The sequence below is a fragment of the Miniopterus schreibersii genome, assembly GCF_964146895.1.
Source record: "Miniopterus schreibersii genome assembly, chromosome: 9".
NCBI lineage: Eukaryota > Metazoa > Chordata > Mammalia > Chiroptera > Miniopteridae > Miniopterus > Miniopterus schreibersii.
The window spans coordinates 14,675,229-14,689,006 of NC_138118.1; the positions used below are offsets into that span (position 1 = coordinate 14,675,229).

Here is a 13,778-nt window from a genome sequence, read left to right on the forward strand (position 1 = left end):
TGAATCATGTTTATATCTTAACTTCCATGTTCCTGAAGAAACTCAGGAGAGGGAGAGAGAGGAGAAATAAAATTTCATATCACAGTGCTTTTTCCTTGCTGGGCTTTCCAATAGGAGTCTTGATGAAGGCTTGGCCTGAGCAACTTAAGAAGAGTAAATGACTCAAGACTGCTTTAAGAAAGTTGGGAACTGCTCTGATTCAGTCTTCCTAGGTTCTAAAAATCATATACCTTATTTCCATGGCTCAGTATTATTTGCATATTTGCATCCCCAGTTTGCCTGCACATAGCCTCATCCTGTTTCAGTCATTAAAATATTTTCTACAAAAGTATCAGAAGGGTACTGATTGACATTTTGAAAGTTGTTTCAAGGCACAGTCTATGTACAGCAGGTCCTTGAATAATGTTGTTTTGTTCAAAGTCGTTTCATTATAACGTTGATGAGATACCTTAGGAACTTCACTTTCATTTATATCAATTAGCCTATGGTAAAATTGGTTTCATTATACATCATTTTGCTTGAAGTTGCAGAACCTATTGATGACATTAAGTGAGGACTTACTATATTTTTTTCCATTGTGAAAGACACCAACATAAAAATAATTTCAAACATCAAAAATGTTTAAAATGGAAAGAAAAATCTCTTTCCCATCCTTATCTGAAGGTAAGCATTGTTAACTATTTCTTGTCTTTTCTTCCCACATAGCATATGTAATATATACACCATTTTTACACAAAGCAGATTATATCATATACAGTGTCCTATTGTGAGATAATAGAAAATACATATATTGGTTTTGGCCTCCAGTTGCCACAGAGCTAAAACCCTTCTAAATTCCTAAGTGATAAGAGCACTAGTATTTTTTTTATTCTAATATTTAGTTTCCACTTTCTGACACAGAGTTTCTAATCCCTTTGAATTTCTTGGGTGATAGGAGTGTCTTTTGTTTTAATGAGGTGGGCTCCTAAATGGCTCCTGGATGGGGGCTGGTCCCCAGAAAGACCAAGCTATGATTAGAAGCTTGGAATTTCCAGAGCCACTCCCCATTCTCCAGAGAGAGAAGAAGGGCTAGAAATTGAGTTAATAATTGATCACACATATGTGATGAAGCCTCCATAAAAATCCCAATATTAGCCCAGCTGGGCATGGCTCAGTTGAGCATCAACCTATGATCCAGGAGATCAAGGTTCGATTCCTGATCAGGGCACATGCCCAGGTTTCGGGCTCAATTCCCAGCAGGGGGCGTGCAGGAGGTAGCCAATCAATGACTCTCTCATCATAGATGTTTCTGTCTCTCTCTCTCTCTCTCTCTCACTCTCTCTTCCTCTCTCTGAAATCAATAAAGATTTCTTTTTTAAAAAAAAAATCCCAATAGTATGGGGTTCAGAGAACTTCCAGATTGGTGAACACAACTACCTAACGAGGGTGATGCCACCCAACTTCACAGTGACAGAAGCTCCTGCACTAGAGTCCCTCCTAGATCTTGTCCATTGTATCTCTTCACCTGGCTGTTCATCTGTATCCTTTAAATTATCATTTATTATATATTAAACTGGTAAACATAATGAAATGTTTCCCTCTGTTCTGTGAACTACTCTAGCAAATAATCGAATCCAAGCATGGGAGGAGGTCACATGAACCTCCGGTTTGTAGCCAAGTCAGAAATTGTGGGTAACCTGGGAACTTACTACTTGAGATTGGCATCTGAAGTGGGGAGGTCTCATGGGACTGAGCCCTTAACCTGTGTGATCTAACACTATCTCCAGGTAGATTATATCAAAATGTAATTAAATTGTAGGACACCCAGATGGTGCCACAGAGAACTGCTTGTGTCAGAAATGTTGTAAGTGTGGTGGTAAGGTAAGAGTGAAGGAGAGACACACAGGAGGGAGAGTCAGTTTTTCCTGAACACCTACACCCGGCTTTATTCAGTTAATATTATATCAGAAGTATTTCCATGTGAGCACATACAGATCTTACAAGACCTGCCATGATTTATTTAATCATTGCCCCGCTGGTGAACATTTCAGTCATATCCATTTATTGTCATTATAAACAATGTTTCCATGAATATCCTTACACATGTGTCATTGGGAACTTGTATGACTCTATCTGTAGGATAAATTCCTTTAAATGAAATTGCTAGGTCAAAATATGTGTACCTTTAAGGTTGGGTTAGATGTTCCCAAATTGTAACCCCTAAATGGTTCTAATCCACCTTTCCATCAACAGTATAAGTTTATTTTATGCCCCTGCCAAAACTGAGTTTTATCAAACTTTTAACTTTTTGTCAATCTGATAGGTAAAAATGGTATCACATTATCGTGATTTGCACTTTTCTAAGCACTAATGAAGTTAAGTGGTTTCCAAGTAGATTTTGCTGTTCTTATTTCCTTTATGAAATATTTGTTCATATTCTTTGCCCATTTTTCTGCTCATTTTTTCCCTTATTAAACTGTAAGTTCTCTTTATGTTATAAAGAAATAAGTACTTTTTCTCTTGGGTTACAAATAATTTTTTCTTCTGCGCTATTTGTCTTTTGCTGTGTTTACTGTATTTCCTTGTTGTTGCCGTATTTATTTTTACCGTATAAAAATTGTAAATATTTTATGTGAAAGCATTTATTAGCATTTTCCTTTTTGGTTTCTGAGTTTTGTCTGTTTTAAATATTAGCTCTCTTGCAAGAAGAGTCTCTTTAGAGTTGCTGCTTTAATGCACCAGGGCTTGATTTGAATTCTACTGTGTCATGTGATACAGGTTAAAAAATTAGGCTTTACTGCGGAAAGAGGAAACTTACAATGTCAAGGTCACTGAGAGAAGGGAGGGCTTGGGGACCCCATCCTCTTATTGTCCCTGGCTGACCTGCTGGCCTCATAGAATGGTTTGTGTTCCAGGAAAGGGAACCTTGCCCCTCTTTTGGTCTCCTTGTATGAAACAAATATGAGAGTAGCCTTATCAGTGAATGGAAAAATTAGACTGTCTTGGCACCAGGCTGCCTGGATTTTGGTGCCAGCTGTTTACCAGAGTTGTCTGGGAAACACACACAAGCTGTCCAGCACCTAGACTTTTGGTCCTGTGGGATGTTACACAAGAGAAAGGAAGCCAGTGGTCCCATGGGAAGCTGAGCCTGTGTACAGTCCAGCCTGAGGAGGCTTGGAGCAGCCCTTTTCCTCAGCACCAACACCCCACACCTGGTTTGAGCTGGTTCATTGTCCAGGCAACACAGAGTGAGCGCCCAGATTCGTTTAGAACAAGCCTGTTTTTTGCATTACGTTCAATTAGTAGGGAGTCAGGCACTGGAGATGAGATTAACTCTTTTTAAAGTTACTCCCAACTTTTTATTTTGAAATTTTTCAAACCCAAAAGGTTGAAAGAATGATACAATGAATACTCTTCACCTAGATCCACCAGTTGTTAGCATTTTATCACCTTTGCTTTATCTCTATAAATATACATTTTTATCCATTGAAACATTTGGAAGTAGGTTGAATACCTTATGATAGTTCACTCAAAATAATTCAGCACACATCTCCTAAGAATAAAGGCATTCACCTACAGAACAGCAATACCATTATTCAGACCTAGAAAAATTAACACTTCAACATATTTAATTCCACATTCACATTTCTCTAATTGTTCCAAATCTCTTTTATAACCATTTTTTTTTATGTTTGACCCAAGATCTTAACAAAGTCCATACATACATTTGACTCTGTCTCTCTAGTCCAGTGCCCTAAGATGGATATCTAGTAATGCCTGGAGATACTTTTGATTGTCACAACTGGGGATGCTAATAGTGGGTAGAAACCAAGGAGGATGTCTGCTAAATATCCTACAATACACAGGACAACCCCCAACAAAGAATTACCCTGGTCCAAAATGTCAATTATTGCTGAGATTAAAAAACCTTGTCTGTCTGCAATAGTCTATCTGAAAGAATGTGACTTTTTTGTTGTTGTTTTTCATGACACTGACTTGTAGTGTCCAGGCCAGTGGTAATGTAGAATGTCCCACATTCTAGGTTTTTCTGATTGTTTCCTCATGATAAGTTTCCATTTAAACATATTTGGCAAGAATATTATATAGGTAATGTAACAGTTAGCTATTACTGCATAACAACCCACCCCAAAATTCAATGGCATAATATTAACAGCCATTAGCTAAGTCATTCCGTTGATGTGGACTGGGCTCAGCTGATTTTGGCTAGACTCATTCAAGAATCTGCAGTCTTTTGGCAGATTGACTAGGGGCTGGCTGGTCTAGGATGACCTCAGCTGGGATGACCTGGCTCCACTCCATTCACCTATCACACTTAGTAGGCTAGCCCTAGCCTGTTCTCGTGGACGACACAGGGGTCAGAAAGAGAGTGGAAGTGTGCAAGATCTTTGGAAGCCTAGGCTTAGAATTGGCACTCTGTCACTTCCACTGCATTATGTTGGCCAAAGAAAGTAACAAAGCCAGTCTGGATTCAGGTGGTGTAGAAATAAACTGTACCTCTTGATGGGAGTTGCTGCAAAGTCATGACGAGGGGTCTGGATGAGGGAGGGAAAGAATCTGGGCCTATTGCAATCAGTCTATCAAAGTGATATTGTTTATCTCTTATTGCATCAGATCCGGAGGTATATAATGTCAGACTGTCCCACTGTTAGTGATGTTAAGTTCAATACTTGATTAAATGGTAACTGGCAAAGCTCTCCTTTGGAAAGCTCTATCTTTCATATCTGTGAGTTGATACTGAGATACACTATGTGGATCCTGTTCACCACTGTGTTACTTTCCTAGGGCTGCTATAACAAAGTACCCATAAATTGGGTGGCTTAAATCAATAGAAATGTATTGTCTCAGAGTTCTGGAGGTTAGAAGTATGTAAACAATGTGTCCGCAGGGCTCCTTCTGAAACAGGGGGAATCCTTCCTTGCTTCTTCCAGCTTCTGGTAGCCCCAGACATCCCTTGGCTCGCCACTGCAGCACCTCAATTCAGCTTCCATCTTCATATGACATTCTCCCTGTATCTCTGTCTTCACATGACCATTTTCTTATAAGAACACCAGTCATATTGAATTTGGGTCCCATCCTACTGGATTATGACCTCATCTTAACTAATTATATCTGATACGACCCTATTTCCAAATAAGATAAAATTCTGGGGCCCTTGGGGTTAGAATTTTAATACTTTTTGGGGAAACATAATTCAAACCACAATACCCATCAACCCTTCATTACATTGGGGATGGCACAACAGTGTCTTCCTTAGGCATCATCATTTCTTCAACATTTATTAGCTGGCATTTTTCTGTAAAAAAGGTTTTATTTTCTGATTTCTTCCCCATCTCTTCTTTCTTCTCACTCCCCAATTCTTAAATCACTTTGAATGTTTGGCTTTTTCTTTTTATCACTTTCATACAACCATCATATGATGTTTTATCCAATATCATATGAACCATCATTTTTGTACCACCATACAGACAAAATTTTGGTGATCAAATTGTCTCAAATTTGGCTAGTGAGAAACCATAAAGTCAACTCTTAATGAAGAAAAGTATAATAAGTATTTAAACTTTTATTAAATTTAAAATTCATTTTAAAATGTGACCACTACTAATCTATCCCATAGGACTTACTTCTGCTGTCCAGACAAGTCAGGGCTCATAATTTTCTCCCTGGGGAGGCTATGTGATTATTCCCCATGGGAAAAAAATATTATCATTCATAAGGTATGGCCATTTATAAAAAGCTGTGACTTATTGAGTATTCTTTGCTTTCTATGTTATTTTAATTGTCATAATAACTGCCTAAGTAATGTTACTACATATTACAAATGAGATATCTGAGGCTGAAAGTGAAATATTGAAAAGAACATGGATTTTGCAAACTGATGGTTTGAATTCTGGCTCTATCACCTCTTAGGTATGTGATTTGGGCCTTGGTTTGTTTATCTCTATTATGGTGATGATGATATTTGACTCAGGTTTGAGCCCAGCAGCTTATCTAACCTAGAGTAGGTGTTTATTAGTTCCTTTCTTTCCATAGCCTGATGACAGGCCATGACTTCTAGGTCATGCTGGATAAATGACAGTGCCACAGAGTCCACTAGCAATTAATCAGGGGTTGATCAATCTCATTAATTCAGAACATGCTCATTAGGAATTAAAGATAGCTTGACCTAAGTAAGTCTCAGCTAAAGTTTATTTTTAAATACCTTTGGGGGGGAAAAAAAAACAGTTTGATAATCAATTTCTTAAACAATGTTGGGGGAAGGAGATCATATCTATTCAACTTAAGAGAACAACTTTGGGGGAGATCTTTTGCATTTTACATACACATTACAAAGTTCACTTACAGATCAATCTTCAAAATAGGCTCAGCATTGTTGAAAACAGTGCATTCATCCTTTCCACAAATAGTATTGAGTACCTACTGTGTCCCATGCAATGTTCTAGGCACTTGGGATACATCAGAAAATAAAACAAATATTCCTGCCCTTGTGTATCTTCTAGTTGGGGAAGACAGGCAAAGGACAAATAAATTTGTAAATTATATAGAGTATTAGAAGTAGGTAAGTATTAATGAGAAAAATAAATGAAGCAAGGGTATAGAGGGTGGGATTGCAATTTTCAATAGGATTGTCTTCATTTAAAGGTGATATTTGAGCAAAGACTTGAAGGAGATCAGGAAATTGGTCATGTGGCCATCTGGGGGAACAGCAAATACAAGGCCCTTGGGCAGGAGTGCGCTTGGCCTGCTGGAGGCACAGCAAGGAGGCTCGTGTGGCTGGAGTGCAGTGAAGGAGAGGAAGTATTTTATTTATCTAACAAACCCTTAAAAAGCCCTCACTAGTAGGTGCACAGTCTCTCTCTCCCCCTCTCCCTCTCTGTCTCTCTCTCCTAAGCTCCAAGGGCCCTTTGTAACTTGTTTACTGAGCCCACATAGCCCAGCTCACTCACTTTTTCTACCTCTGTGATTTTCTAAATAAACTTTTACTTGTATTTGGGGAAAAAAAGAAAAAAAAGCCCTCACTAGCAGCACTATCCTAAGCGCTTGAAAATGTTAACTCATCCACCCAATAACTATGTAAAGTGGATGCTGTTTTTCTCTTTTCTAGATGGGAAACTGAGGCACAGGAAGGTTAAGCAACTTCCCCCCAATCACGTAACTATCAAGTTATAGAGCTGGGACTGGAGCTGAGATAGTCTGTCTCTAGAGCCCTTTGGTGCTCTGAAGCGCCCAGATTGCTGTACTGCCTCCTAGTAGTAAGAGATGAGGTCTGATAACTGGGGGCTAGATCCCATAGGCCATTAACAGCCATTGGTAAGGATTTGGGTTTTTATTCTGAGTGATGTGGGTTTTAAACAGAAGAGTGATTTGTGTTTATTTTTGTTGTTCCAGAAATTTCTGAAGCAGTTATGTTCTTTAGGTATGTATTAGTCTTGGCATTTAATATACTGGTATAAATTCAAAAGGATATCAGTTTATGGGAACAAAGAAAATTTGATCTGTATAATTTAGAGATGATATCCCATCATATACTGTTGGTGTAAGGGTATCTCTTTTGCTTTTAAAGTCTTATGAGAACCTCTTTACTGTGCAGATCTAGAAATACTTATGTACTTGGCTGTACGTTTTGGAGGGCACCAAGGCAAAGTTTTGACCAAAAAGCTTTGTTTTTCTACTTTGAAAGGGGTGGGTTATAGGAGCAAATGGACTACTTAAGATATGTCCTAGCTACATACCAAAGGTGATGGGTTAGTGGTGCAGTCTTCTTGAGGCTTAATGTGTCAACACCTTACGGTGGGCCACCCACCTTCACTGGGGCTCCATGACCTCACGTACAACGTGATCCAAAGGCACCTGCCCTTGAGAGTGTCTAAAGGACTCTGGCTCAAGCCATCCATCCTGCTCAAGGAGCATTTAGGAGCAGCACAGGCAGAGTCAGTCTGGAGAAGAGGAAGCATTGAGAAGATCGCAGTTATCCAAGAATGACATTAATGATCATAATAATTGCCGCAATTTATTTAGCATTTACTGTATACCTGGCATTGTGCCAAATGATTTATAAGCATGAGCTATATAGTAAACTAAGGCTTAAAGAGATGAAGTCAGTTGCCCAAGATCTTATACAGCTGTGACTTAAGCACAGCTCTACCTGTCTCCAAAGCCCACATCCCTACTCATTTATTCTGTACTGTCTAGGAATATAATTATCTATGGTTATTCCTTCTGTAACTTTCGATACACTGACTTTCTGGAGGTGGTTCCAGTTCTGAATTTCCAGCTGCCTACTGGAAATGAGTGCAAGTTTCAGCCTTAACCTTTCTTTGTTCTGTTCCGTTTATCAGACACATCTTACGTGCCTCATCGGATTTCTTGTCATCACTTCTCAAATGCTCAGTTCCTTCTTTTGTCTCAGCCACCACTGCAGCTGACTCACTTTGCTTGGGCCCACATAGTCCTACCACCTTATCTGCAACTTTCCCAGCCTGCCCCCCCCCCCATGGCCAATGAACAACCAGGCTCACCGGCTACATGCCCTGAATTCTCTGTCTACTTTCAATCGTGATTAAAGGCCATTGACTGTGGCTTGTGGAGAGACTAACAATGGGAAAATACAACGTAACCTAGAAGTATGAGGAAAGTCACTTTTGGTGGTATATTTTGATCAGTGGGAAACAGGAGATGGGAGAGAATCACAGAGGTAGATTCCTTTTCCTTTCTCGCTCCCAAGAACTTACCTGACTGTTTTCACCACATATGTGTCGGGAGATATTCTGCATGTCCATGCGGCATGACTACCGTCTCTGCAGACTGTCCGAGCATCATCTTGCATTCTCATCTTTCTCTGCCTCTCTTCCCTTTTTGTCTCACTCTTACTGCCCTGGGATTGCATCTCTTAAATAAAACATCAGCATTAATGTTCTTGGTTGGAGTTCTATTTTTCCAGAAAACATAGGCCAAGATAACCCAGACTCCATTTCTCTCAGTGGTACCGCCACTTCCTAAATTCTCTTGGCTCAAAGCCAAGCTTCCAAGGGAGAGTAATAACAGATAATATTGTCACTTTTATCAGTATACCTGATAGAATTCATGTATTCCTCCAAAAAGGTGCAGTTTATTTGAAAGAAAATAAAAGTAATTGAAAGGATCCTTGGTGGTAAAAATATTCTGAACCAGTAGCTCAAAACTAGCATCAATCCTAAATCTACTCATGCCCTGAGTGTCTCACAACCAGCTTTTCCTTTCCTTCCCAGTCTTGCCCTGGTTTGGGTCCCCAGTATTTTTACTTGGACTGGACTATTGAGCACCTTCCTAATGTGTCTTTCTGTTCCCATGTTCTCCCACTTCTAATCTAACTTGAATACCATTGCCAACAGTTAAATAGTCCTAAAAGCTGATTTTATCTTGCTCCCCTATGTTCAAAACCTTTCAGTAACTTCTCACTGCCCATGGAATAATGTCTGAGGTTCCTTCTAAAACTAACCTTCACTCAAGGCCCTTTACAAACCTTGTGACATACATTTCCAGCTTCACTACAAACCATAGTGTTTCTCCATGTGCATTCCACCACCAGCTATGCTTACTTTTCACAAACATGTGTTGCACTTTTCTAAGACCACCAATTGCCTCTGCAGTTGAACTGGACAACAGTAGTTATCTGTGGGTTTTGGTACCACTCTCCCCACCCCTACCCCCGGGAAAGTATCAGAATGCCTCCCACATCAGTAACCACCTCCTAGAGATTTTTAATAGGACCTCAAATTATGTATCAATTTATTCTGCCATTCCAAATAGGACCATTTAGTCCAGGAGCTGGCACCTAACCTAGGCCAGTAAACCTGTCTATGCTGATGTGATGGCTTATCAAAGAAGCTCCGCCTAACAGCCTGCACTTGATGGTGAAGCAGCCAAACTGGTCGGGTCCTTTGGGGGAGTCACTATGAAGTACAGAGAGGGAGTCATCAGTTAGCGTCAGGGAGAAGCTAAAAGATACAGAGAGGGAAGGAACAGTGCAGTCATGTGGCAGCAGAAACTGTGAAGCAATGGAAGCTGTGAATAGAGAAAGGACTAGAAAGTACTCAGTATCAAGGGCCGCAGAAGCAGAGACAGAATACTAGCAGATAGAGTACAAAGCCACAGATATTCACTGCTGAAGAACCCACAAGGTAACCAGCGGCTGTGGCTGTATCGTGTGCTGAGTCATCTTCCAGTTCTCCCTGGTCATTACTTAAACTTAGACTGAGGCAACCTGAGTCTCTCTGTGTTCTGGAAATTAAATTTTTGCCTCCGGTATCTGTATCAGTCAAGATCATAGCAGGAAACTAAAGGCAGCTCAGCTGGGGTTTTGAAAATAATTAAAGACGCTGTTTACAAGGATGTAGGCAGGGTTGTGGGGAGGTAGGAGGAATGTTGAGGCAGCTGAGGAATAGCAAGAGTGAAAGCCCGGGGCCGAAGAGACGAGGGAAGGAAATGGTGTGTAGTGTGATGGGAGTCTACAAAGAGCTAGAGCTGTGAGGGGCGTAGCTGCTGCCAGAAGCATGGTGCTAAAGCTGGGAGGAAAGAAGGATTTCAATCTCCTTTTCCTCGTACCCTGGCATCTTTGCCGATGCCTGCCACTGGCCAAACCCTGCAGTAAGACAGAAGGCAGGAGGGCACAGGTGATGGCATTTGTGGGTAACAACTTCATGAGGCACAAAGCAGGGCAGAGAAGGATGGAGGGCTGCCATGGGCTGACTAGTGGCCTCTCCAAAAAACAAAAACAAAAACAAAAAAACCTCTATACGCTAATACCTGGAATCTGAGAATATCACCGTATATAGCAAAAGACGTGCTTAAGTTTAGGATCCTGTGTAGAAGAGTTTATCCTAGTTTATTTTCGTGGGCCCTAAATGCAGTCCTATGTGTCCTAATAAAAGAAAAGCAGGGGGAGTTTTGAAAAAGAGAAAGGATGAGACAATGGGACCCCAGAAGCAGAAGCAGAAATTAGCGTGACGTAGCCACAAGCCAAGGAAAGCCTGGAAGGCGCGAGGAGCAGACTCTCCCCAAGAGCCTTCAAAGGGAACATGGCCCTGCCAAAACCTTGATTTCGGACTTCTGGCCTCCAGACTGTGAAAAAATAAAATTCTGGGGTTTTTTGTTTGTTTTTTGGCTTCAACAACAGAAATTTACTTCCTCCCAGTTCTGGAGGCCAGAAGTCTGAGATCAAGGTGTCGGCAGGGTTGGTTCCTTCCGTGGTCTCTCTAAAATTCTCTTGTTTTAAGCCACCCAGTTTGTGGTCACCTGTTACGTCAGTCACAGGGAAGTAATACAGGGACCGGCCAAATGGAGAATTACCAGCATAAAATCTATTCAACTCGAATGCCATGTTCACCACAATCATGCCCCTGGTCACCTTGGCTGAAAATTCTTTTGCCAACCTTCTTTATTCCCTTTGGTACATCTTTTTGGACAACTCATATGATTCAAGTTAAAGGCTCCCAAATTATAGTTACTTTTGCATACAAACATCTTTTCAACCTAACCAGATTATCTTCTTGAGAACAAGAACCTTGTCTTGTACATCTTTGTAGGCCACAAAAATCCTAGCACAGCACTTTGCACTGAGTGGATATTCTGTAATTGGTAAATGAGAAAGAAAGCTTCCATGTGTCCATCTGTAAATGGAAAATACCAATTTCCACTGACTTGCCTTTCAGAGATAATAATGGCAGTGTTTCCTGGAAACAATTTCTGTACCTGTAACAAAATGATCTATCTGAAACACCCACTCCTGCTGGATTAGTTCTTCAGAAAAAAATGACGTTTAGTTGTAGCATATCTCCATTTCGTGTGGAGCTAGAACTGCTTGCAGTCACCCCAAGGAAAAGGCAAGGAATCATCAAGAAAATGTAAGAGCTGAATATTGGTGTTCTCTCAGGAATTTTGATTCACCCAATAAATATTTATCAAAGACTATTATGTTGAAGTACAGTCCATAAATGCTGGAAACACACACACACAGAGAATAAGGCATGGTCCCAAGTAATTGTCACACAATACGATGAATGCTTTTTTTATAAGAACAACATACTATGTGACCAGAAAAAAGGAATAATTAACTCTATGGATGGGAGTTGCACCAAAAAAAAAAAAAAGTCACATTTGAGCTGGTTTTTTAGGACTTCATCTGTCACAGTCAAAGTCAAGAGCACTGGGAACCAAGAGAAATAACTTTCCGGAGCGTTGCCAAGCAAACCACACCCTCATCTCAGCCCCATTGTATCCAGCCTTATTTTTATTCATTACCCTCAGAGTTAGAAGATAGTGAGAAAGGAAAAGAATGCTGATGGTGTCCCTACTTTGCATCTACATTTGCATCAAAGAAAGGACATTATCAGGAGGAAAGTAGGGGTCAACCTCTTACAAGCGCAATAATGACAAGTCCAAATAGCCATGCAATAATGAATTAGTAAACACTCGTACCTTTCCAGAGCTTCTACCTCAACTCTGAAAACTGAGCTGGGCTATCCTGGGAGAGTGTGGTAGCAGGACATGAATAGCAGGGCATGAGAGTGAGGAAAGTGGGCGAGGAATGAGAGCACCCCTTGGTCTCATTACCCCAAACCAGGAAGCACATCTTCGTGGCAAAGGCCCCTTGAGTGGGAATAATGGCTGAGGCCCCTTTCCCTCCCATAGGCTGACCTTCAGATCACTCCTTGGGGAACAGTTCTGTCAGGGGCACCGCCCAATTTCTTCCCGAAGTCTGCCTTTCTAGGCCTCTGAGACCAGAGCTGTGCTGGTTGTGAGTGGGAGGAGAAAACTCTTGGGAAAGCAGCCAGCAGAGAGGGAAAAACTGACCTAACCCACCAAGGGGCAGAGGGCTCCCCATCCTCGGGCTGCGGCTTCCATTGGAAAATGGGGAAGCTGAGAAACCAGATTCCAGCCTCAAAGTACAGATCACTTGTCCTTGTTTTCTTAAGAAGCCTCTACCTTCCAGGCCTTGCCAGGAAGCCTGCAGCATTTTCATGAAGCAGTAATAACAAGGACAGAGCGTTCTAGCCTGCTGGAGCCTGCTGGCTGGTCACTCTTTCCACTGCCTTTTGTTTTCATGCATCATTCCCTCACTTGCTTCTCAGATTCCTCAGGGCTTTGAAAAAGCCACAAATGCTCCACACAGTGACACCACCCAGCAGGCTGGCAGAGATCGCTGACACGCACCCTGCCCTGAGCGATGGCATGTAAGCAAGCCCTGACAACTGACACTCAGCCATACTCCTAGTGAGAGTCAAGACAGCTTCCAGAAAGCGACCCCTTTCCCCATCAGTTCGCCGGTAAAGGTGGGACTTTAGATTAAGTACCACTCAGTGGGCTGGTAAATCACAGGCCTATTTGATGCATAATGCATCTGCAGGGTATGTTGGACAGTGGTACCTCTCTACCCTTTCCTCAAGGATCTAAATGCAGCCAACAAAGTGACAGACTGCTCTCACTGTGCCAATTCACATATCAATGTATTAGATTGTGTATATATACATACAGGGAGCAGAAGCTCTTAATGATATTTGTGTTTCCATGTCACCCCTGGCCTATTTCAAACCACACTCCAGAGCTACCCTACCAGAATCTAAAAATAGAGCCCAGATTATGTATATTTGTTAACAACACTATTGGTTAGAATGTGGGAAAGAGAAATTCTCATATATCATTGATGAGAGTAAAAATTAGTTCAGCTGCTGTGGAGAGTAATCTAGAAAGCTATCTCCTGAAGTTGAGGATGCGCATATTCTAATCCCTAGAAATTTCCTTTC

At 41.1% G+C, this 13,778-nt stretch overlaps 1 protein-coding gene across 3 annotated transcripts in view; it reads right to left on the minus strand.

Annotated features, from left to right (window-relative positions):
- The window catches only part of MKLN1 (muskelin 1), a 306,710-nt gene that overhangs the window by 165,361 nt on the left and 127,571 nt on the right, over positions 1–13,778 (minus strand). The gene's annotated exons all lie outside the window — the stretch shown is intronic.